General features: G+C 29.8%; 1 protein-coding gene across 2 annotated transcripts in view; it reads right to left on the reverse strand.

Moving 5' to 3' along the window:
• Window positions 1–16,357, reverse strand: part of LOC129976123 (carcinine transporter-like) — a 73,410-nt gene extending 57,053 nt beyond the window's left edge. The window contains exon 1 of one of the 2 annotated variants that reach the window (XM_056089521.1): window positions 16,151–16,357. The gene's annotated coding sequence lies outside the window, so the exon portion shown is untranslated. Of the gene's footprint in view, window positions 1–870; window positions 889–16,150 lie in introns of those variants that run through there. The other variant, XM_056089523.1, reaches the window with a different exon arrangement.
• Window positions 16,358–27,591: the final 11,234 nt, after the last annotated feature.

Raw genomic sequence — 27,591 nt, forward strand, 5'->3', positions numbered from 1 at the left:
AAATAATATAGATAGGAGGAGGTATTGATGATGCAGAATTCTGAATATCCCAATATTTTGTAAAATTTTAAATTCTTTAAAATTTTTATAAGCTTATATAAATGCTTTGAAGAAACTCACACATTTAAAAGCTTGTTAATAGTTTGAATGCGCTTTCTGAATTAATACTTGATCTCCTCCCCCTTAATGAACAAACATAATATAGCTTTTCTCGCAGACTATCACTTTGGAGTTTGTTTGTTTTGAATCGCCCAAGATTTTATAATAAGTATGAAGTGCGAAGAATTAAAAAAAACTAATATAATTAGAAATAATGACTATCATAATTAGTGCTGAATATGCTATAGTCCAATATAAATATACTCAAACATTTTGTTATTGATATGAAGAAATATATATCACAATTCTTCCTTTAAAAAATAATTTTTTTAAATATTGACGAAAATATTTATTTATAAAAAGTGTTATGATAGCAAAATTTATCAGATGCTGAAACCATATATAAAAGCTGTTGGTTAGAATGAGGAATTTTAAAAAACTCATTCTAATTAACGTAAGTATTCACTACATTATTCACATTTAAAATTACCCCTAAATGGGTGTCAAGAGAACATCACTTTTTTCTAATTGATGCTAATTAGCATAGATATTTCTTTCGTAGTGAATATCTATTTTATACAAATTTAAACTATCATCCTTTTCACGATTATTAGCAAATAAAACAATAAAAAAAAGCAAATGCATGATATTGTTCTTATGAAGCAATAAAAATTTGCCACCAAAAATTTTTTTTATATCTTTGATATAAAATTTAAATTATTTTCTGAATGAAAAGGAAATCAGAACAAAAAATATATATATACGACTTACTTTTGAAAATTCAAATAGTTAAGGGGGTCTTCTAGTTGACTGATTGCGTTTGAAAAAAGATTTCTCAGGGAATGTGTGGGTCCTTTTTGTTTTATTCTAAAACGCGTCACATGAAATCAGACGTCTCAAAAGATAAGGAAACAATCCGAGAAAGATAATAAATATTGCTCGGAATTTTCTTGGGGGTAATAAAAAGATCTGCGAAATACACGGCACAGGGTGCGTCTTCCCTCCCCAGGTTGAATCAGGGTTAATAACACGTGTTTCAATGTCCAAGGATGCTTGGAAACGAAAAAATGCAACCGACGGAAATTGATTTACACTTCCTGATGACTCCTGTTGTGAAATAAAACAAATAATTTTCCGTAAACATTCTGATTCTTTTTTGTGCTGAAATTCATCTAAGAATGGATTTTGTTTCTTTGTTCACAAGGAATAAAGAATCCACACTTATCTCATTGTAAAAATAATCATAAGTATATTTAGTGAAAAGCAAGCGAAGTAAAATATATCATAGCAACGGAATGAATGCACTCTTCATGACCTATCTACTCGAAATGAAAGTACAAGTTTTGCAATAAATTCTATTTCAACATTTATATCATCTCATAAATTAAAGATCTGGAGTTGCCAGGCAAAATAAATTTTATATATGTAATGATATTTTAAAATTTAATTTAATCCTAATTAATTTCCAAAGTTTTATCTTAATTCAGCCCATATTATCTTCACTCTAAAATATTCTCTTATTTCCTGATCTAATTACACCTTCTTTTTTTAAAAAAAAATAATGCAACAGAAACTTTATAAAATTGCTGATATCGACAAGAGTTCCCACACACCTAGTGAAGGGATAAGAATTTGTCAAGCTAACACATTCTTTTAAAAGATCCCTACAGTTAGTTCCCTTTCCTAAATCGACACGTGTAAAGAAATCCCTATCAAAATCTCACAGTATATACTTATGGGTATAAATATTTCTTTACTCTTTCCGCTCTTGTGTCATTCTGTGTTGATGTGCCTCGTCGCTCCTGCTTGTAAATAGATTATGCCACCCGGGATGGAATCAAAGCGAAATTTAAAAATTCAACGTGTCTTCTCTGTCTTCGGCCTCTGCTTAAAAAAATTATGTTTATATATATATATATATATATATATATATATATATATATATATATATATATATATATATATATATATATATATATATATATATATATATATATATATATATATATATATATATATATATATATATATATATATATATATAATATTTAAAAATATTATTATATCATTATTATTTAATAATATAATAATAATAATAATAATAAATATATATATATTATTATATTAATATATATATAATATTTAAAATGGCGAGGGGGGTTCCGAAATTCTAAGAGTAAAAATATCCTCTTTACAATAAAAATTATTATGATTATTCTTAGCAAAATATTTTCTCCACTAGGATGACTTTTCTATCATTGATCGATTATAATTCAAATAATGTTTTTCGTGTTGCCATTTCTTATTTCTTTGCGCATTCAACTCCTATCTTTTTTTTTTTTTACATAAAATATCCAATATGCTCAGCTCATATTTATGTCATCAACTGTGTTAATTTTACTCAGAGCTGTTAAGTCAAATCCTTTTCCTTTTTGCAAGTTGCGAAATGAATTTAAAATATAAATTGACATGATACATATTCTGGGAACTTCCATTTACTCTATTCCAGATCATTGCTTATCAGTTAGAAAATTCTGTGATTTGGAATATTATTACATTCAAATTGGCTGTCTTCAGCTACCTGATGTCCACAGTTGGTGGTAGAAGACGGCTAATCATATTAATATAGTTAGTTTTGTCATATCAACCGATTTTGATGAAAGTCATTTCATCACAACATAAGTTCTACTTTAAATAATACTTTCACGAAACGCGTTAAGCATTCGGATTGGTTAGTTATGGAAGATGGAATATTTAATTAGTAAAATCAGTCCAATATTTGATGCTGAGGCCTCTGTCTAAATTTAAGAGTTGTTGAAAATTGCGCAAAAAAAAAGGAGAGAGAAAGAGAGAGAAATGAAAGAAATTTTCTAAGAATACGTTATTTGTAATAACGAATTTCCGATATCCCTTGAAACTAGAGGGCGATAGGGAAGGGCACTTGATCCTTGATGGCATATTTACAGATTATGAACTTTCCTGTAATATAAAAATTGCTGGATGGGTATCATGCTTGTTGTGAAAGCAATCTCCAAAATCTTTATTCATAGAGTATTTTTGAGATTTCTTTCTAAAATGGATTATTGAAGGATGCGGTAGTCGCCCATTGATTTTTTTCCGGTCATAGAGCTTTCACATAAAATAAAAATTTGCGAAATAGGGTCAGTGATGAAAGGTTGGTTCTTTGGTTTTGCCAAATGTTTTAAACTATTTATCTATGGTGACCAGCTGGTTCATTGAGAATACTGGTTTCCTTATAAAAAAATGTAATTCCAAGTATATCTATTTTGAATAGATACTCTCAACAAAAACGTTTTAAGGATCAAATTGGAATAAACAGTCTTACTTTAATAGACTTAAGTAGCAACATACTGTTGAGACTGTTTTCGAAAATTATGCCAACACGATTTTTGATATTGTCAAAATTCAGAAATAATTGCATTGAAATTAAATTAGCATCTTTAAAATTCTTTAATCTTTAAAACAGTGTAAAAATTATTTTTGTAGCAAATAAAAGCACGTTATTTTGTAGCAAAAAAAAGCACGACAATTTCTTGTTCATTTTATAATTAACTGAAATCCTAATTAATTTTTTAAATAAATTTCTACAATTTTTATCCTTTAATATACATTTCTATCTGATAATTTGAGTAGTAAAGCACCAATATACACATTCTCTTATATTACAATTAGAGGTATAAAGGTATTGCCACGTAGGTTCTTTAGTGTGGAACTCAATGACACACTCAAGAAGTAGAGATAAACCAATTTATTAACTCAACTCTGAACTGAAAACACAGTGACTGACAGATCTTCTGCTTTTATACTAGAAGGGAAGTTCCAGATTACTTTTCTGGAGACAGTAAGAAAAGTCCAGAACACTTGTCTGGTAAACTAAAGAAATGTCCAGAATCTTCTGGAACATGAAATAAAGGAAAACATAAAATCAAGAAATTAAGTATTTACACAGACTGTGAATCGCATTGTTTATAGCGGAATTCGGACTTACGATCTCTTGATTAAGAGACCAGTGCTATGACCATTCGGCCATGGAGAGTCGACTGCCTCTTTTCAATGCGGCAGTATTAATAGCGGCTTAAAGATATTATCTTGCATTATTATTACTGGTATAAAAAAATGGCAGTTCAAATTTTTCAGTTTTTAATATTCAATTTTTATTTTACTTCCATAAAAAATATGATGATCAAACGAAACCTTATATTGGTATTTCTTAAAAACGTAGTTCATTTAAGGTACATACTACTATTGTAGGGAATTCGAAATACATTTAAAATAGATACATACAGATAGAGATGTATGTGCTTTCATTCAGTTGCTAGAATTTCATATTTCCTCCTCATCAATAACTGTAAATAATTCTGCTGTTTCAAAATTAGCATTTCGAAACATTTCTATTTTGACATAAAAATAAATCTGGTGCTGAATTAATCATCATTTTATGAATATTCTGTCGTACAAAGAACTGTATTTTATCCAATTCAACATAATAAATTATTCAAATTTCGATAATTAGAGCAGTAAATCTAAAATCTATTAACAGTTCTATCCGCTTCTATCACAACATCCATTTTTATTTAACGATGCACACAACAAAAAATTGAGGAAATTCAATATTAAGCAATGGCGATATTTCTTCCAATAATGCAGTTTTCTGGAAAAAGAGATAGATTCAAATTCAATGATTATTTGTTTATACACAATTAATATTAATTCTTTATCCGTAAGGAAGTAGATTCTTACATTTGAGTCTCAATGAATTAAACTTTACTGATAAATATAATATTCTGTAATAAATAATAGAGTTACTGGAAGTTCTTCCATTTTCGATGTCTCAGTTGCAGATCATTAATGTAAATGAGGTTAGGGTTTAATAATCTACATAAAAATGCAGATTTTATAAATCTCGTTAGATTCTAGTTGTAATTACGAGAATAGTTTTATCTTTATCTATGTACTTCTAACTTGAATATGCTTTATACAAGTTTTTTTTTTGACAAACTATTAAAGCTTTTATTTCTGAAATCAAACAAAAGTTTCTGCAAATTTACTTGGGGCCTAAAAAGAAAGATTATCAGAAAGAATATTTTAGCATACAAAAGAACCAGGAAATTAAAGAAAAAAGAGTTCATGTTTTTTTGTTTTTTTTTTATCATTTTGAATTTTTGTCTTTTTGACATCATGTATGTTCATGTATGCTTTAAAAGGTTTATCAACATATAAAAAGTAGTTAACGATGCTGTTGATACAAGTAAAAAATAGTTATTAACATCCGTAATTTGTTCTTCTGTTTGGAAAAAGCCATTCTCAAAGTACTTTTTGAGGTAAAATTAAAATCATTGTCTAGTTTAAACTTATAATAATTTCTCCTTAAAATTATTAAAGATCGCTTTAATAATTTTACCAACTTTAGTTGCTTTAAACTTTAGATAGTTTAGTTGCCAAAAAAGGTCTTCCCTTTTCACCTTTTATTTTTGCTTAGATGTTTCCCCTTGATGAAAAGAGAAAATCTAAGAAACAATTATTACAGAACTTGACAGTTATACTTATGTTTTTAAAATCGAAAAGTATTGGGCTAGCTACCTTAACATTTATTTTATAATCGTCGAGCAGAATAATTTCAAAGCTACAATATTCCTTTGTATGAAACATCTGAATATTTATTACCTTAAAAGAACTGAGGCTTTATATAGAGTATATCCGTATAATATTTAAATTTCATTTCAAAATGTTTCATTAAATTGTACTAAATGTATTTTATTACATCTTTATCAAGCTAATTTATCTAAAAATAATCATACACCGGATGTCCCCCAAAAGTGCAACAAGCGTTTATTTCTTTGACTATTGCCAATAGATATATGCTATTTCCAGTTGCAAAGTTTCATCCAATAATAAAAGCTTGTTTCACTCTTTTGGGGTATCCTTATATTAAATGTGTATGCTTATTTTACTTTATTCTTAGTAACAGCTCTGGTTATTTTTAACTTCCCATTAATTGGGAGGCTACCTTTACTTATAAAAGCAATTCTTTAAGATAATGATCTGATAAGTTTAACTCATATTAAAAAATTAAAAAAAAAAGTTTTAGAAATGAAATCCTATTTTCATAAATCCCTTGAAACAATTGCCAAAAAATCATGTTCCTCTAAACTTGAAATAATTGCCGATTGGCCCATTCAGAAAGTTTTGCATCGGTTTAATATAATAATGCTTTCTGTAAATTGCGTCCTGCCATATGCATGATGACAAAACTTCTCTTTATTGATAGAAAATTTATTTCCCCAGTTGTAATAACATTTTAAATATACTTTTACGAATATTTTACAAAACTTTTCGTTGAACTAGATATAATTTAATACTTATGGGAATTGTTAAAGTATTAAATATATATTTTATGCCCATGTTATCACTGTTATATAGTATACAGCAAATTTTAATAATAATACCAAAATAAATAAATAAATAAAGCCTACACTATATCTTGCTACGATATTTAAAATTAGAATGTAGATGTAGTGTTTCCAGCAATGGTGATTAATCCATTTGGATTATCTCAAATATAGGTTTGAGACGCTTCCGGTAAAGTGGAAAATTTTCGCTTCCTATAGAATAAAAAATTAAGTAGGGTCGAGTTACCCTCACTCTGATGACGAGTTCTCATGTTTTCAGTGTGTATTGTGTACTGGATACATATGTTGCGTATTAATGAGATATATCATATCTTCACCTCAGCGCTCATTTTCATTTTTGTAATTACTTTGCCATTAAATTTCAGCGATCTCTAAGGCAAAGTGATAGAAGCTCGTGTGGGGCTTCAAATTTTAAACGTTGTCATGCTATGATATTTCGGACTAGGGGTTCGAATATCCTTCGCCTTCTTTTATCTTTTGCTTAATGGCTAGGCACAATAGCTACGCGTTGAACTACGAATACGTACATTCACATATCTCCTTATATTATTCCATATTTAATTTTAGATCTTGAAATAATTGTAATACTCTGTTGGATTAATTCCTTTTTATTTATTGTAATATAAATCTGATTCTCGCGTATACACTAAAATATATACCAAGAACTTAGCGTAGGAGATTTATAATAGACTTAAAAAGACTTCAAATAAAAGTATTACAAAAATTGTCTCAAATTCATATACATTTTTTATCTTAAGAATTACATTAAGCTTCTTTGTCACGTTGAGTAACGCTTTGTGTTTTTCATTTATTATGATCTCTCTTACTATATATTTTTTTTCACTTCCCACATTTGTTCTACGATGACGCATCTTGAGTTTCATGATCTACACATTTTCGCAGCTGAACCAACGGTTTAGAAGTAATTCAACACAGAACTTATTTATCCAACGACTGAGCTGTAAAACTGCGAAATCACGATTATAGTATAAGAAATTTCGGGCTATCATACACAGACCCACACACTGACAGCTGAACTGTTTTAATTGCGAAAGATGTTGCGTAAATGAAGATTAAATAACGAGTCATTTTTTTTCTCTCTCTCTCGCTCTCTTTTCTCGTATTTCAAACGCCTTCTTATCTTTTCGGATTTAAAATATGAGCACAAAACTTATGCATTATATTTCGATTATCTCACCGTCGGGGCAGTTGCTATTTACGTGCAAAAATATTAGAATCTGTTTATCTCTTATGTAATATCATTAAGAAATAAAACTTTCACGATTTAATGGTATTTGTTTGTGTAAGCAATATTTTAAAACCATGCACTAAACTTTTTGTCTTGCTTCATCATATATTTTATTTATTTATTTATAAATAAAAGAAGTAGTTAAGATCCATAATAAAGTCTTAAGGTCTTTTAAAAATAACCTTAGCATTACAAGAAGTATTAAATTATCATATATGAAAACCGAGTTTTTTATAGCATGCACTGACAGAGTGTGGAATCTTCCTTTTCCTTTAATAAGTCGATATTGAGCATGTTTAAAATTTGCATAAAAATTTCTCCAATAAAAGCAGTAAATTACAATTCTTATTTATTCATTTAATTACAGCTAACTTAATTTATTGGAATGCGATGTAATAATTTAAAAGTTGCGAAATTCTAAGGAGTTTTCGATATTTAATGCAATTGAATTCAAAAATTTTTCTTTTAAGGAAAAATATGGTTGTTCTTTGTTGTGTCTCTGTCATAATCGCAAATTGACTACTCCGACCCTCCATAAGGCACACAGAAAAAATTGAATAACCGGTCCACTGCGACAGCAATACTGGGAGGAGCTCTGGTTGAGTGCTAAGGGCCATCATCGGTCACAGTAAAACCTTACCCGAGAAAAGTACGTCCCATCATCGATGGGAGGTGCCAACTCCACTTCTTTCTGCATCCACCAGAGTAGCGAGAACCAACCACCATGCTAGACGTTTCTCATCCTCATTTTTGAAGTGCCACCTTAGTGGCATGTGTCTCTGTTATAAGATGTTTTATCATCATCATAAGAGCTGAAGTTCCGACTTAATCATTTCATGAACTGTCAAATCTCTCATAACGAATGATTCAAGCAAAGAGAAAAACAAAATATATATATAAAAAATGACTCACTTAACGTGCGATGTCTTGCAGAACAAGTAACGAGGAAGCATCGTGGCGTCACATGCTAAATCAGAATACATCAGCCTATATTGAAAGCTTGTTTTAAAAGAACCCCTATATCAACATGGAATACATTTTGGATGGATAGCGCTGTCGAGCGCGACTCAGAGGGGTCTGAGCAAGTAATTGTGAACGGTATTAATCGACAAGATTTTATCTCTGATCAAGATTTTGGGACTATGGGTGGATAGTCACCTGATAGTGACAGGGAGAGGTGGATAGTGTGGTTTTAAAATATATATAACGACGTCGATGAGCTGGTGGAAATGCATAGCCAAAACTACCGAAGAACTTATGGAGCTGCATTCTGTGCCACAAGAAAAAGCTGTGGAGGAGCTTTGTTCAAGAGAGAAATAATTAATAGAAGCAACAGAGCATCAACCATCCAATGAAATAATGGAAGTTCTGAAAGTGCCAAAAATTATTGCTCAGTATGTTGAAATGCATCCCCTTATAAGGCAATGGCTTTGCGAGGTACAAATTCATTTAATGATAATGCTGACTTATTTTTGCCACATTTTGAAGTGTAGCCAAAAGCAATAACCTTTAGACAATATTCTTGCTTAAAATACATATATTAAAAATAATAAATTACATTATTATTATAAATTTATTTGAGTATTTTTTTTTTCTTTCGGAAGGAAACGCGTAATCCTATTTTACGTGCATTCTTATGGAAAGAAACTGCTTCGCTTAACAAATGTTTGGCTAAAATAAAACTAAAATAATGTCTTTGCTAAATATTTTCTATCTACTCTCAGAATTTTCTAATATAACATTGGAATGGAATTATCTTCAATAGAAACATAGAATCATAATTTTTTATGTAAATTTCATATAATTTTAATTAAATTAAAAAACTTTATGATTATCTAACTGTAAATTTAAAAACTCTCCCGGAAAATATGCGGATATTTCATTAATTTCTTTACAGTTTCGATCAATTTCAGAATAAAAAAAATTAAACTGGCGCGCTATGGGGCTCTAGGCTTTATTTTTTTTGGTTCAGGGGGTAGGGTAGAGGTAAATACGGCTATCATGTTGTTTAGTTTGATTCAAAGGATTTGAAAAATTATTTGTTGAGCTTGAGACTGCAGACACTGCACGGGCTGTGAATGGTAAACAAACAAGGTCTACAGACAATATTGTTTGAAGGATGATGCTTTCCCTTTGCCTGCAATGATGGGATCTCGGTTGAAGTTACTATACCCGTTTTTACTCTAGGGAATAATTGTGTAAAAAGTGCTAATTGTCTCTGATGGGGAAAAAAAACTATAATTTTCACAAAGTAGTTTTTAATAATAGCAGAAGGATAAATGGCAATAAACAATTTTGAGACAGTTAAATGAACCTAGGCGAAAACATTTCACCACCTTTTGGTCAAATTTCTCACGATGCCAAAACATTGTGGCGTGACTAGCCCAGTTAATAGAATTGATCCTGCATTTTGAAAGGGATCTGGCACGCATCCTGTTTATATATAAAAAAGTGTTTATCAGCAACCTCAATTGGATTGGCTATTTATTTTCAAAGTTATTAATTTCTTGGATTGATTTTCATGTCAGACATTTTAGTACGCAATTCAAAATTGCATTTTTTCAAGTGAGTTAATATCTATGATTTTATCAATCATAATTCCTAATTTTCTATATTTTTCGTAATAAATAATTAAGAAGGTCCCGAGCCTGTGAAGATTTTAAAAGATAATCATTAAAATATTTACCAACTAAATCTTCCATTTGTTTAAGCAATGCTTACCGAAGCTTATATCCCAGTTCAATATTTTTAAAAAGCTTTTTAAATTTTCCCTTCTCAGAATCATAAAAGACAACAATTAAATCAGTTTTCGAATTTTTGAAAGCCTTATCAATAAGGGTAAAAAGAATAATGCCATTGACCTGAGAAAGAATGTCCGATTTTATCGATCTAACGATTGATTGATGTTCCCGTGCTTTCCTCTGTAATCTCACTGTCGATGAACTTGGATTCCAGGTGAATGAAACATGTAGGATTTCTTCGCCAAAACTGTAGCACTTTGATAGATCTCTCACTACTTCCATTATCAATTCTGAACTATTTAATTATAGACTCGTATCCTATCCTTAATAAGAAAGCTAAATGTCTAGAGACACAAATGTAAAATATGAAATGTTTTTCGTGAAAAGGTGTCGCATAAGGAACATAATTTTAACAAATATAAATAATTAGTAATAACAGAAGGATAAATTATAAGAAACAATTTTTTTAAAGATGGCAACAACTTGATGCTTTTGAATTTCTCGTATAAACAGTATAGAGAAAGTATTCATCAAATAATTAGAAAATGTCCGTCTGCCTGTCTGTGACAAAAATAACTCAAAAATGCTTTCAGCTAGACGGATGAAATTTGGTACACAGTCTTTATACCAAATTGGATTTCTATCAAGTTTTTAGTAAAATCCGTTCAGAAGATGTTTGTCTGTCCGACTGCTGGAATATAAGTTAACATGATAATTAAAAAACGAAGAGAACTAGATGGATAAAATTCGGTACACATATTTAATATCTACAATATAGACAGCTGTCAAATTTTGAGTCAAGTCAGCTTCGGGTTGACTATCTGTCTGTCTGTACTTTCAGAAACATGTAAACTCGATAATTTAAAATCAATGACATAAATATATTAAATTTTGTATGGTATTTTATGACTACAAATTTATTTTTGCATCAAATTTTTGTTTCAATCGTTTGGCAAAAACGAGCCTAAAACACAAATCCGATTTTCAAATACTATTAACCACATGCCATGGATGAATAGCCAAAACCCTCGTCAAGGATCACACGATAAATTCAGTAAAATTGCTAAATTCATGCGGAAGATTAATATTTCGTAACTACTGTACACAAATGCCATGCTTGGAACATCATTATTAAAGTGTATGGAGAAAGTTATAGGTAGACCTCTCCCGTTGTTTTTATCAATATAAGTTGCAATTCTGCAATCAACAATCAATCACCTTTGCCGAGTTCAAAACAACTAATATGAAAACAGAAGCATTCCATGATGATTGCTACACCAGTCTATGATATTATATTTCATTGAAATTTTAATACAAACTCAGATTTGGTTAAGATAATTTTGATCAATGTTTTTGTAGGAGCATTTATTATGAAAAGACGTAACTGATTATATTTGTTTTCAAATATTTAATTTTCATCATCATTTTATATTTCCGCTTAACAAAGGATCGTAGAGTATATACTCTAGTTTCGAATCCATGGTAGATCCGCCGTTTATTTCCTATTCATTGCATCGAGGGGCAAACGTTCAACCATAAGTGAGAGGTCAAGTCGTGCTGGTCACGTGTCAACACAAGGAAGACAAAATTCAAAATTACGACTCCGTCCCAAATAGCTCCAATGTTACTTCAAAACGGAACATCAATCAAACTAAACTAAATCCCTTTTGAACGGAAATTAAAAGGGAAGATTATGGGGTAAAAAAGAATTATTATGATTACTTAAGGGAAAATTGAAAGAGAAACTATAAAAATCTCTGCAACATTCTGGAAAAATCTTTCCCCCAGTGAAGTGAAAGGAAGCTATTTTCGTCTGCAATCGCACATCATCACGAAAATCGTGAAGATGATGGAGTACGTGTTTCACTCTTTAATAATATTTATTTTCAATGAATTTTTATTGCTTCCATGACGTCACCACTGTCAACAGTCTCGATCAGAAACAGACCATGAAAAAATATCATCGTAGTATATTCAATCATTTAAATATATGGATTTATCCGAGACATTCGATAGCCTTGCGGTTTCGATGAATGGTGCATTTTGTATTCAAAATGAGTCCAGTAGATACGGAGAATTACTTTGGAAATGATTTCAATTATGTCGAGAACGGCAAAAACATCCGTTTCATATATGCAGGTCACTAAACTTTAATTAGTCTCATCTTATCAGCTTGTTATTTGCTTTATTAAAAAAATAATTTCAATTGTTTCCCATAATAACCATTAAAAGTAGGGGGGAAAAACCGGATAATTTTCAAGACATTTTTACCATTTTCGTGTCTGAAAAGTGTAGCTTGAAAAAAATATTGTTTTGCTCAAATTTTTAAATTAGTTTATACAGTTTTTCTATTTATTCCTGCATTTAAATTTTCATTTTTAATGTTATTTTTTCATATATGAAGTAAGGAAAAGAGAAGTATTTTAATAGCTAAATATTTTTTGTCTTTTACAATACTTTCTATTTGTGTATTTCATATACCAAAAATAAAAATTGTAACTAGCGAAGTATATAAAATTTAGGCTATAGCACCAGATTTGATTTTTCTGTGTCAAATTTTGGAAAAAATCCCTCGATTAATTAGTTTTTTTGCCAGTCAGTCAGTCTATTCTTGTGCATATGAAGACGGTAATTAAAAAATTCAAATTCGATAAAGGAAATTTCGTACGTTGGCTTTGTTATCAAAATCGTTGATGACTATCAAAATCGGTAAACTTTCTTCAAAAAGAAGGATGTCGAAAATGTATATTCGATTTTCTTCGAAATGGACACAATTGTGTAAGCAAACAAAAACGTCCAGCGAAGAATATTTTTGCTGATTGCTTATTTATATTAAAGGTATTTTATCCTTTAACTTACAAATATGCTAATCAAAAATTTATGGAACTTATTTCCATTTTCACCTTCTCAACAATAAGTCATTTCTCTTCCAGAAAGCGCAACGATGCTTTTCTCTTATAAAGTTGACGGGGAAGAGTATCTGTACTTTAATTCAAAACCTTCTTAAAAATTTTAAACTTCGCCATATGATAATCATAAATTGACTACTATGACCCACCCTTGGGCATGTTGAAAAAACTGAATGACCGTACAGCCGTGACAGCAAAACTGACGGAAACTGCGATTGAGTCTTAAGGACCATACAGCACTTCCCATGTGAAGTACGTCCCGTCATCGATGGGAGGTAGCCAATTCCCGTCTTTTCGGTACCCACCAGGTGGCGAGAACCAACCACCATACTGGAAGCTTTTCATACTCATTTCTGAGGTGCCGCCGATGGGGGTTCATCGTATGATAAATCACTTTTTCGCAATTATCTCTGATGCCATCGCCTTTTGATTAAACAAAAAGATTTGAAAATATATTTAATTAAAAATGGTGATTACAACTATCTGTACGGATTTAATATTAATGATTAATTTTAAATAAATTCTTTTTTTACTATGTAAAAAAATGACTATCAATGTTACTATAAATCAACAATGGTATTGTATCACTGATATTATAAATATTTTCATGATTCTGTTTTATAAATTAATAGAAAATCCATGTGCAAATTAGCTGATGCATTCAGAGTTATTTGGAATGAGATTATTTTTATGCTTTTTACTAATAAAAAATTGACTATTTCATTTTTTTTAAAATTCATCACAAATTTTTTTCATATTTCAAGAATTTTGCTTTTATGAAAGGAACATCTTAAGTTTAGAATAAAAATCAGCCTGACTTAGTATGTCTATTCTCAATTCTAATTGGAAGTAGGTAGAACAATGGTGAAGTGGCCTATTTAATGACCTATCACCAATGAAGGTATGTATCTCCTTAGAAAATAATTCCTCCCATAAGATCACAAAGTATTATTTTCTGAAAAGATGGAGCATTGAATTTTTCCTCATGCTTAATCTGGTTGGAAATTTCTATCTGTGGCTATTTTCAGTATTTACCAACAGAATTTGAAGTTAATATAACATAACAAATATTCATTATCAAAGTTAAAATTATCTTATACTAAATCAGCTACGGAAAGATGCGTAGTATAAATGTTATATGCAAGGTAATAAAAAAATATTTAATATTAGCATACGGTGAAAACCCAAGATAAACTACTGTTATCCTCTGCATTGTGAGACACAATTTAAATATGTGTTTACAGCAAAAAAAGATGATATATGAAATTTTAAGTAAAAAAGAAACAATTACAAACGAACATATGAAAGCATTACTTCATAAATATTTTTAATTCCTGGAATTTTATGAAATTTTGGGTTGAAATTTGATTTTTAAAACCGAACTGTTCGTTTAAATGATCCGTGCTTAGTTTTACAGCAATTGCATTTAAAATTTAGGATTGCAGCTATTTTCATTTCAGAAGAAACATTCCTAAATTGTAAAGTAACTTTATATGAGTGCATTTTAAATAGTAAAAAGAAAATCCCTTATATTATTAATAAACTTTTGAAAATAACTTAAAATTATTTTCCGATTTTGTTATTCTATCGTAATAATCCAGTAAGGAAATCCCTCTTCGGAACATTTCAACACTTTGCTTCAAAATAATAATACCAAAATGAAGGATAATCATTAAAATGAATAATGATTTCTATCTAGAAATAAGAATTTTAAAAATAAGAAAGCCATTTCTGCAAAAATAATTTATACCTATGCTTCTGCATGAGCTTAACAAAGAAAATGTGCAACAAGCGACCTGAAATAGCGATGAAGATATCATAAAATAGTTGTAAAAAATGTATATTTTATTTCACAATCGTGACAATGTGTTGTCGTTAACAGTATTTTGTAAAAACAAATAACTAAAGGGGAAAAAAAATGATATATTCATATTTAAATAGACAACCATTAAGTTATTGTACAATTTCGGATAGTAGTAATTTTTTAATTATATGTCTGTAAAAAAAATTCTAGAAAAGTAGAAAAATGTACATTAGAAAAAATAGAATTCGGAAAGAGAATAAAATTAGAAAAATATTAGAATAAGAATAATAATAAAGAATAGAATAATAATAAAGAATTAATAATAATAAAAAATAGAATAATATTAAAGAATTTTATGTAAATTTTTCTTCTTCCTTTCAATATATTATTCCCAGAAAAATAATTTAAAAATTTATATTCTTTCCTAGTCGCTGTTGATTTATAGAAAATCTTATCTTATACAGAATTGGCAATTTAAACAAAGTAATTCTGATGAAATAAATTTCTTGACTATAATGATATTTTTTTCAGATATATTCCTTCGAAGCAAAGCGGTTATACAATATTTGGCATGAACAAATTCTGATATTTCATTTTCCCCCCAATTCAAGAAGTGCTCAAGATTTAAATGATTTTTTATAGAAAGCATTTTTCAAGAAATGAAAAGGAGTAATTTGAAATCATTTGCTAAAGATTTGTTTTTTTATGGATGCACCAATTCAAACTCAATTATCAATGATTCCACTTGCTATATCATGTCTTTTAAAAACTGACACATATTATTCAACTGAATAATTATTCACAACTGAATAATTATTCAAAGCTCAATAATATGGCCAGAATTTGAAATAAAACGTTATAAGTCTGCTTAAAGACAATTAAAAAAGGTCTTATATTTAAATAAGATTTTAACTTACCTAATAATATAACTCTGTGAACTAATTACAGAATCGATTTTATTCGTCAAATTCCAACTCAACTATCACGAGCAACAAAACTTAACTTCTTTGCATGAGAAAAAGAAGAGCATTGCGTTACTTTGATTCTTTCTTCAAGAAAGGGCCTGGTTTCTCCTGACCATTGTATGAAACAATTGCAACATCCAATTTATCCTGTCGCTTCCTGCAATTTTTAAAAAAAATGTATGTGCTTTTCGTGGAGGGAAATTTCAAGGACATGTTGCGTGTGTGTGAAGTGAAAGAAAAGAAAATTGTGGTGGGTGCGTAAGATGACCAACCCCCTTAAAGCTGCACAAACATGCTACTGAATCATCACATTAAAGGCATTATAGATGTAAAGAGGCTACAGTGCTGCCCTACAACAAATCATATGTAAATATCAAGCCTTAGTGTATTTACATCAAGGATGGTATATGCGCGCGAGAATGCATCATAACTTCGCATCTGGTTTGATCCGGAACACCGTGCCACGCGCTCTTGGAAGTCATGCAGTCTGTTAGGATCGTCGCGTTTATTTGCAGGTGCACCAAATAAAGCTGGAACTTCTTACGCATTCGTACAATTCAAATTTTGTGAAATAAAATAGCAATATACATGCGTAAGTCACGTGATATTTAATGATATCATAAGACGATATATGTCGACAGCGTGTCATAATTTGTCTTCTATTTACTCTTCGTGCAATTAAGTTTTCACAATTGTCCATCTTCCATAATTAATCAAGTTAATGCTGCTGCCACATTTATTCAAGTCTTTGGAATCCGAATATGGTCAAAATATTTCTTTAGGTACGTTTCGAAATGTATGCCATCAGAACTAATTTTCCGAAATTTTTTATTGTACAGAAAGTGACTCGCATATATTTCAAATTTGGGGAATTTGTTTGTGGCATCTTGTTAATATATACTCTTTCTGACTAAAAAAAAATGGCCTTTATGTTCGGTAAAATGATCAAATGATGGGAGATTCAATTCGAAACGCGTTAGATATTGGGCGACGGGCGAAAACAGCAGCTGAATTTGAAAAAAATAATAAACTCTTCAAGAATTTCTGGTTATTTTACTATATCACCGAACAAAAAGAGCTCATCTCTACTAACTCAAGATGTTTCATAATATTGTTAAGATAGCTTCATGACATTGTGCGGTATTCAGAGTAGCGAGCCATATCGTAAAGATATCCACTAAAATTCTGTATTAATAGGGATATATAATGGAAGTTACAAATATTCAAGAGATTTCAATGTTTAGCTTCCATTATACTTTAAATTAGGGGAAACATATTCTATGTAAAAGGAGCGTACAGGAACAGGAACTATGTACAGGAACTAATTTTTTTGAAATCTTGTTAAGTTAAATGACTACATTGAGAAATAGATTTATGAAGAAAATATCAACTACTTTTTATTCAATATTCTTTCATTCTGAACAGTTTTCTTCAAAAAAAAATTAACTTTGTTTCTAAGTTGATTCTTTGAGTAATACATTGATTTTTATATAAGGTACATTTTTATGCTAGTTTACATCTTTAAATGCCGTTTTCTAAAATTCTAAATTTTGGCAAAACTCTTCTTGAAGAAAAAATGAAAGAATGAACCTCAGAAATTAAAATCTAATGCATATTTGAAGTTCAAATTTGATTTTATAATTTTTGAATATGATCTGCAGTTCCTGATGAGCAGAATAAGGAATCTGTTCATTCAGAAGGATTTTGTAATTACCACAATTCAAAAAAAGTTGACAATTTTATATTATTTATCTATCTAATGGCTATATTTAAAGATAGAAATTAACTTATATAAGTTCAGGAACTACGTAATATGTATTTCTTTAGGTATCTGTAAGATTTTGAAATAATCATTTGATAAATTGCTAATCAGAAGGTTTTTACTTTGTCTCTTTTTAACGAAAAAAAACCTATTTTTTACAATTTTTTTTTTTTTAAATTTTGGATTTGACTGGTATATTTCTGTTTCACAAATGTTTTTTCAATCTAATTTATTCACAAGTTCATAAATGCAAGAATTTAATAGCATTTTTCAAAAATCAATCCCAAACATAGTCACATACTTGAAACTTTTTAATTACTATTATTCAATAAAATCTATTTATTTTTAAAGTTTCTAAAAATGAAATCATTTTAAGAAATTCGTAGCAAAATGCTAAATATCAAATTATCGCGAGTAATATTTGAACTTTTTCATTCATACTTTATTGTTTTTAGAAAGATAAGTATTTAGGTGTGTAAAAATTTCTTTTAAGTATTAGAGCTCCTCATTTCCTTCACTGTTTGACTTCTAATTTTATCTCTAATATATCAAAATATTTTTTTCATTTTTATCAAAATCCAAAAATAAAATGCGGAAAATAGATGTCCACAAAACTATATAGGAACTGTGAATAATCATATTATAAACAATTAATAACAATTAAATTCAGTGGCACGACATCCCATGCGGCCAAGGCCTAAAGTGCTCATATCTGCTTTCTTGACCGAGAGCCCTGGGGTGCAAGGCATATGTCCCGATTAGGTGGTCAGCCTAACGTGAAGCCCCTAGTGTTTAGTTCCCAAGCATGCTTGGTCCTCAGTTTATCGACCCACTGAAGGGATGAAAGGCTGAGTCGATCTTGTCCAGCCCGAGGATATAAACAATTAATAACATGGATTAAATTTTCATAATTCCAATCAATAAATGTAAAATTTTGCTAGATATCAATTGTTTTGCAATTTTAATCAATTAATGCAAAGGCATAAACTCTTTTAGAGTTGCTTAAACTGTCTGCAGAGAAACGGCACAATTCATTTTTCGCAAGCCGATTTTGCTTTATAAATTATTTGTATATATAATACATTGTTGTTGTATTTTTAATTTCAAATAAATAATAGAGATTCCTTAGAATTGCCTTCATTTTATTTGATTATTTGAAAAGTATTACCCGTCAATCGAGAGAACAGGATATTTCAAAGGAAGAAGTAAGTAAAATTAGTATTTTTAAGAACTATCATAGAAACCCCTCAATCATCTGAACTAGAATTCTTGTAAGTTTAATCGTTTCATTCATGAAATAAAAGTATCAAATTCGAGCAAATCCTGAACATGTCCATGTCCGGCAAGCCATAAAGTCCTCAGTATTTCATAAAGTAATAACACTTAGAAACTTAGAATTATATATATATATATATATATATATATATATATATATATATATATATATATATATATATATATATATATATATATATATTTAAAAATAAAATTAGTATTTTTTTGACCCGTTATTTGAATTAGAACACCAAATTTTCGAACCCAACTCTAACATCCAAATCAATTTGGTTTCAAAAAGAGTCCCTCAGTAGATGACGATATCCAGTTAATGGATAAAATATACGATTTCAGAAACAGAAAAATTCAGCCAATATCCATCTGTTTGTTTATCTAAGTTATCATCATCAATATTCCTGACCCTCGAAAAGAGTCAGATAATTTACACTTCAATACAACTACTAAAAAAAACTTTAAAAAGAAACATTCTTACAGAATGGCAGATTATCATGTAAACAAATTTAAGATTCTGTCTTCTGGCAGCAACAGCATATTTCGAATAAAATTTTTATGTATCCAGCTTTATGAAACCTGGTTAATAATGAAATTATGTCTTAAGAATAACTAACAAAAGGGTATTTACCAGAGTTTGCAGAGGACTTGTCTTCAGAATCAGCAACCTCATAAGTTAAAATCTCATTAACGTTTATCCAGCTCTTTCTCCTTTCAAGAATTGGATGAATAAACACAATTTCTCTGTTTCCACTGAAAAATCATCATATCTCTTTATCGACAACTAAAGAGAAGTGCCTCAATGTAGCAGATAGAATAAATAGTAAAGAAAAAAATTCTTTTAAATGTGTAACCAAACACAACTGAAGAAAAACTGAAATCGATTATGATTTTTCAGAATGTAAAACATAGATAAATAAAAATTTAACTAAGATATCAGAATCTATTTAGGAACAAAATAAAGATTTCAGGCATAGACTGCACTCTACTTTCGATGTAAGAAAGTGGAGTCCGTTGATTACCAACACTCTAAGTGTATTCTTTCGCTACGGCTCGATTCAATCCAGGAAAATTTTCGATTAAAAATTCGGGATGCTGTCGTATAACACCTACAACAGCACTTCGAAATATCTAAAGATTTCTCCCTCCTCCTTTATTCAAAAAGCTACAAGAAGCAATCTTTATCAAAGTGGTTTAATTCAGAAAGCCCCCCCCCCAAAATTTTTTTGATACTTAATTTGATCTCGAGGGCATTGAACATAGAATAAATATAGCAACATTCACTCATCTGATTTTAACTTGAAGAAATCACATGGTTCTAAAAACAACCTTGAAAGTAGGAAGTGCTTTTTGTATAATTATTATTCTAATTTATTCTTAGTTTTGTTATTTGAAAAACATGTAAATCAAAATACATTATATAGCACAACTTAGTATTAAGTACTTAGTATATCCTATAAAGTCAGGAAAGTACTTAGTATTTAGTACTTTCCTGACTTTACACGAACATTAAAAAAATAAGCCATTTGAAAAACCGAGTTAATATATGAATCGATACTGAGTCAAATTAACACATTCAAAAATTATACAATATATTTTATTCGATAACACATGTGACTGAGAAAAATATTCATCTCTGTTGAATAAAGAACGTCTTTTTCACCAAGAGCATAAAATTACTTAAAGCCTAATTAATATTACAAATAAATTAGCCGAATCCACCGGTGGCGTGCTGTTATTTTAAAACAGAACTAATGTACGGCTAAATTACAGACTAATCTACTCCTAATTTATATACTGGGTGATTCAAAAGTCCGTTAACATTTGAAAATTCAATACTTTACAGAAGTAGAGAAGTAAAAATTGGCACACATGCTTCAAATGATATGGGATTTTATTAAAAAAAAGAGTGCAAAAAATTGGGTAAGATGACAATTGTTTGTCTAATATATTGTGGACTGACGAAGCCCATTTTACACTTCGAGAGTCTATCAACTCTCACAAACACAGAGTTTGGGCTACCGAAAATCTTGGACCTGTCATAGAAACTCCATTGTATGACGTTGATTATGAGCATTACCTGAAGTTGCAAGTCTAACATGATCATCCGACCTCATTAGAAATGCTAAAAGACAGCTTCCGACGACAATTTTTCACCACATCTACAGACATGCTGTGCAGTACTGTTTACAACATTGTTCCTCGAATACAGGTATTGTTGGTCGATTCGAATTCCGGCATGTTGAGCCTTTGTTATAAAGATAGTCTTTGCTAAAAATCAGTTGTTAGGCTAATTATTACTTTTGTTATCATATAAAGAACCATCTATTGGTCGTTTTTTGCACTTTTTTTTATTTCAATAAAACCCCATATCATTTCAAGTATGTGTGACAATCTTTATCTTCACTTATATTATTCTGTAAAGTGTTGAATTTTCAGATCTTAACGGACTTTTGAATTACCCGGTATATTTATATTTATGTTATACCCAATACAAGATATTGTCTTACTATATTGAATTCCCACAGATTAAAATACTAAAATCCATTTAAAACTTTTGAAGTCTAACACGGTTCCCTCGGTCTATCAGCCACTTTTTACACAACATCGTGAAGTCAGCCAAAATTTCATTCCTGTTTTCACGTATGTCTCAAAATGCACTTCTCATACTTCATTTGCTTGTATTTTTATAAACTCTATCGTCTCATCCGAACACCATCCGTCATATTTTGTTTCTTCCACAGAAATCTCTATCATTTATGCACTATTATAAATTTCAGATTCCCCTCCCTACAAATATATTATTTATTCAGATTCATTGAGTATCTTAGAATCCCTGACAACGCTCCATCGTTTCATAAAATTCTACATCCTTATTGAATTTTAAATCAAATCCGCTACTCAGAAGAGGTGCTATTTTTCAAATTATATTCTCGATTCCTTTCATAGTACTACAAAGATAACATTTCCGATTTATTTCTAACATTTGTGTTGCAACCCATAAAAACATTAAATACATTTTAATAGTTGCATTTTTATTCATGCGTACTACCAGTTCAACGAGAAAAAAAAAAGCGTTTATTTTTACAAGTTTGTGGCAACGATTAAAAAAAAAACTTTTTAAAAATATGAAAATGATAGCATGGAGATTTAGCATTTAGAATGTCATGAAAAAATGTGACCATCAAACTGCCAGCGGAAAATGTAGCAATGGAAGACATTTAGCTGCTAATGCCTAATGTGCACAACCACTTTTGGCTTGATGTTGAAGTATTCTTATGTGTAAAATATATAAGGAAACAAAAAAAAAAACTATTTAGGATTTTATCGAAAACTCAAAATTTTTTCGTTTTTTTTCTTTCTGTCACATTTTAAGTTTATTCTTTCAGTTTTTAAGGTAAATGATTACATTAAAAAGTCGACTTTTATTCAAAAATATGATTTTTGTTTCAATACTCTTATTGTTTGTATATTCTTTATAAAACTTTTTGAATTTCGCTTCTAAATCCTTTTCATTCTTTTTAAGAAGTTACATTGATTTTTATATTTGCATTTATAAACGCTTCAATGATATTTTACAATTTTAAAGCTATTTTCTTAAATTTCAGTTGTTGGTTATTTTAGTTTGGTTGTTTAGTTTAATAATTGCGGTTTTCCTTACGAAAAAATAAATTAAAACCTAATGCATATACTTAGTCCATATTTTGTTCATAATTTCTCAATAATTTTTGCAGTTCCTTAACTAGCGAATAGTAATCTATTCATTTAGAAACATTCTATAACTGTTTTAATGCTTCCGAATGCGAAAAAAATGAAAATTTAATTTTGTTTATAAGTTGGACTCTAATATTTAAAGAATGGATCAAAATACAGTTCATTTTTACTTTCTCGTATACGCAGTATAGAAGGAGTATAGCAATTGTCAAAAAATTCGAACTCGAGATTTTGACGAATCTCCTCGTTTTGGGCCTCCCCTAGTTCGAAAAACACATTTTTAGAAAATGTCCGTCTGTCTGTATGTGCCAAAGATAATTTAAAAACATTTTCAGCTAAATTATTGAAATTTTGAATACGGTCTTTACACCAAATTTGAAGATTTCTATCAAAGTTTGAGGAAAATCTGTTCAAAGGAAGTCCGTCTGTCCGGCTATTCGAATATAAGTTAACACAAAATAATTACAAAACGACGAGAGATAGATAAATAAAACTCAGATTTAACATTTATAGTGTAGAAACTTCTCATATTTTAAGAAAAATCCAACTACAGGTTAACTGTCTGTCGGTCTGTACTTCCAAATGCATGTAAACGCGATAATTCAAAAGTGTGAAGACTTTTTGTACCATATTTCTGTTTCAATCGGTTGAGAAAAATGTGTCTAAAACACAAATTTGATTTTTGGATACTTCGAACTCGTGTTAGGGATTATCAGCAAATAACTCACCAAAGATGATAAGATAAACTCAGAAAAAATGCTATATTCACATCAAAAGTTAATATTTCGTAACTATTGCACACCAATACCACGTAAACGTTCTCTAGCCCAACAAGTTTACTAGAGTATGTGAGAAATTTTTGGGGTGTCCTCTCCCGCTAGTTTTTAGTTCAGGGACTAAGTAATATATTTTTAAAGATATCTGCAAAATTGTAAGCAATTTATTTGATAAACCTCTATTCTAAAAGACTTTAGCTTTATATTTCTTTTTAGACAAAAAAAAAAAAAAAAAAGCACTTTCTTCCAATTTTCAAAAAAAGTTTTGTTTTAATTTGTATATTTCGGTTTCATAAATGTTTTTTAATCTTTTCTTTGCAAAAATTCAAAAATATTTCTATTTTAGTATTTTCCAAAAACGTCATTCCAACATAGTCACACACCTTAGTTCTAAAATGAACGCTACTTCTTTTTAATATAAACAACATGTTTCCCAAGGAACAATAAGACTGAAAACCATTTAAAGACATTCTAAGATATAAAACCAAACACTAACATTCCGTAGATGGAGTAAAATAGAGATCCGACAATAAATATTGAATCAAGTGCCATGTGTTTTGAAGTCTGTATTGAGTAGTTATATTTGAGGTTATATTGAGGTAGTTATATTGAGTAGTTATATAAAGAGAGTTTATATTTCTCATTTATTCGTAGCAGCTGATTGCTTCGTCAAAAAAAATCAGTTTTTTTTGTTTAGTTTGGATTTAAAAATATGTTATTTCATTAATAAATGCTTTTTTAAACTGAAGTTTAGGGAAAATTCATTAACAGTGAATTTCATGAAATTGCAATTTTACTATGGTATCTCAAAAATTATTATTAAAAAATTGGATAAAACGATTAATATCACTATATATATCAAATGATATTAATATCAGTTTTAATTTAGAAATAATTTTGTCACAAGCTAATGATTATAAGCTTCTATTAAATTATTGTAACGCTAATTTCTATTAGCGAACTTATTCTAAGTCTGGAATATTGCTTTCTTGCTTGTTAAATTATTTATATGAAATGTATTTCTAAGACATTTAATGTTGCATCTTTGTTGATGTTTGGTAGGACTTTCTTTTCTTTTTTTCTCTGCGTTCCCTCTCTTTCTTTGAACGTCTCCTGCTGGTCAAAGCTCTTACAAAGAAATTTGAGTAACGAATGTAAATCGAACTTTTTCCTAACATTATGGAGATTTAATATATATACATGATTATTATTCTTTTTCCTCTATATTAAAGAAGAAATATATAATATATATATGACTATTATTGTTTTCCTTTATATAAAAAGCAAAATGTTATTTTATTTTTAGAATATATTTGTAAGATTTGCGTCGGCAAGTAATCTAGGACGGATATTTAATTCTTATTACATTGCAACCACATTTTAAACGTTATTATTTTTTCTAAGTATGTGTTATTGCGTTATGCTCATTCTCTTTCTTTTCACAAAACCTACAATGGAAGCTAAAATAATGTTGTAGCAGTGTGTTCTTGACATTCTTCACCTGAATCGATTGCGGTAGTGTGTATCTGTAGCAGCTACTATCGATTATTTTTTAAATTCTCATTACGTTGCAGAAAACAATTTATTTACTGCTAATAATCTATTTCTGACAATGCTGCTACACTAATGATTTATTATCTTTACGCTCATGAACAGTATGATAATGATGGCATCATTATCATTCTTGTTATTGTCAAAGTTAGTTCCTCAGTTTTTGTGTTCGAGAAATTTTAGAATTCTCTATTAGATTGATTAATTTATTCTTTTGAAGAATGAGAAAATGAGGCTGCATTTTCTGTTTTTAACAACAAATCAAAATGCAAACGACTTGCAAAAACAAAAATAATGTAGAGGCAAAAAATTGATTCACAAATATATGTTTCAGAAAACAATTTGGAGAGTTATATGATATAAGCTATGTTATTAATATGCATTTAGATCTGAATCAATTTTGATCAAAATTTCATTTTAAAATAAAATAAATAAATAAATTGAAATCCGCTAATACGTAAATTTCAAGTTATCATATAAGAACATTTTTTTCGATGAATTGCTTAAAGCTAGAAAGCGATATTTCAAGCTCAGAATCGAAACGGAGACGTTTTGCGTTGAACGTTGACGGTTGTGATTCAGAATCCAAATGAACACGTTCTGTGTTTGAAGTTGAGTGTTGCAATTGAGAATCTGTAACACACTGCATACGTTTACGCTTTCTTTGTTCCCGTTGTAAAGCTATTTTACGTTCATGTTTAACCAGCGTTTCATGTTTAACCGTTCATGTTTTCATCATCTTCTAATTTTAAATTTTCTTCACTAGTTTTTGTTGATTGAAGGTTTGATTGAAAGTTTTGTTCCGGCCTCTGTTTCGTTGCCTTTCTTTTTTTCTTTGCAAGGCTTCATCGGGAGAAAGTTAGGACACCCCATTTATGATTTATTCATTGCCTACGCGATTTCGAGCTTCAATCCCCCTAACCAAAATCTCATCATGTTCTTTTTTCGTTCTCGTTTCCGTTTCTCTGCTCCTAATAATGTAATCGACGTAAATTTGGTATCGTTCGATAGAAGACATCAAGTAGAGTGTATCGGTGCCAGTCATAAAGAGATTTTTTTGGTCGAAAACCTGGCTCGAAAATTCACATTTTTACAATTTTGATAGTCTGTATCTCCCGATTCACTCGGAGTAGAAAAGTGAAACTCGTATTATTAGGTATATTTTGGCAAGTGCTATCCAACGATACGAGTAAATGCAATGTAACTCGAATTTGTAAATTTCGAGACTCGATATCGGACCCTATCAAGACCCGAGTTTCGGTGACAATGTCATTCGACTCTATTCATCAAGATGAGTGCTTAGACGGGTCGCACTCGTCTCTACGTTGTATAGAAGCCGAGATATAACAACTTCCGGTCTGACCGGAAGTTGATCCATAGGAACTGTATGGCATCGATCCGACATTTATTCGACCAATATTAAGCAAAATTCGTACTGCGAATGTGCAATGGATTCAAAATTTTGGGAAGCTTAGTGTCCCCGGGGTACTTCTAAGTGAAACCCCCATGTCTCTAAACATATGTAGTTTACGAGATATAACGAAAACCATCTATGCATGCGTAGTAGATGGCTCCATGAGGGATCTTCTTTAATCCCGTAGGATTACTATGGTGAAACCCCCATGTCTCTAGCTCATATAGTTTACGAGATATAATGAAAACCATCTGCGCATGCTTAGTAGATGACTCCATGGGGGGGGGGGATCTTTTATAAATCCATAGGATTACTATGGTTCTTTGCAGGGCTTCATCGGGATGATAAAAGCGATTGCCTACACATTTTGAGGTTTCAACAATTTGTTACCGTCGCATTTGAGGCTTCAAAAACCTCAAGCCAAAACAACATCATGTTCTCGCATGATAAAAATATTGAAGTTTTAAGATACTGCAAAAATCATTTGTTATTTTTATGGGACAATGATGTAGACAGACATGAATATCATTTTCTAAAGGCAGCAATTACCTATCTGGCGATGGTTAAGCCTATTTTCATATTCAGATAAACTTTCTGATTGATGCCTAATTCTATGATCTTGATTTTTTTTTCAATTAAGTGAAGCGTTGAATTAAGTACAGCTGTAAAGACATTCAATGAAATAGTCGGAAATGCTAGTCTGACGATTTGTGCACATTTGACTTTTGCTATTCGAAATAAATAATAAAACTTATTACTGTGTTATGTATGTTTGCGTTTTGGGATTCGAAAATAAAATAAAAGCAGATGAACTAACCTAAAACATTATCGTGCTACGACGCTTCAGATTAGAAGTTCGAATCTTCTTTATTTTTCCCCCTTATTATAA

Source organism: Argiope bruennichi, chromosome 7 (genome assembly GCF_947563725.1).
Source record: "Argiope bruennichi chromosome 7, qqArgBrue1.1, whole genome shotgun sequence".
Lineage (NCBI taxonomy): Eukaryota > Metazoa > Arthropoda > Arachnida > Araneae > Araneidae > Argiope > Argiope bruennichi.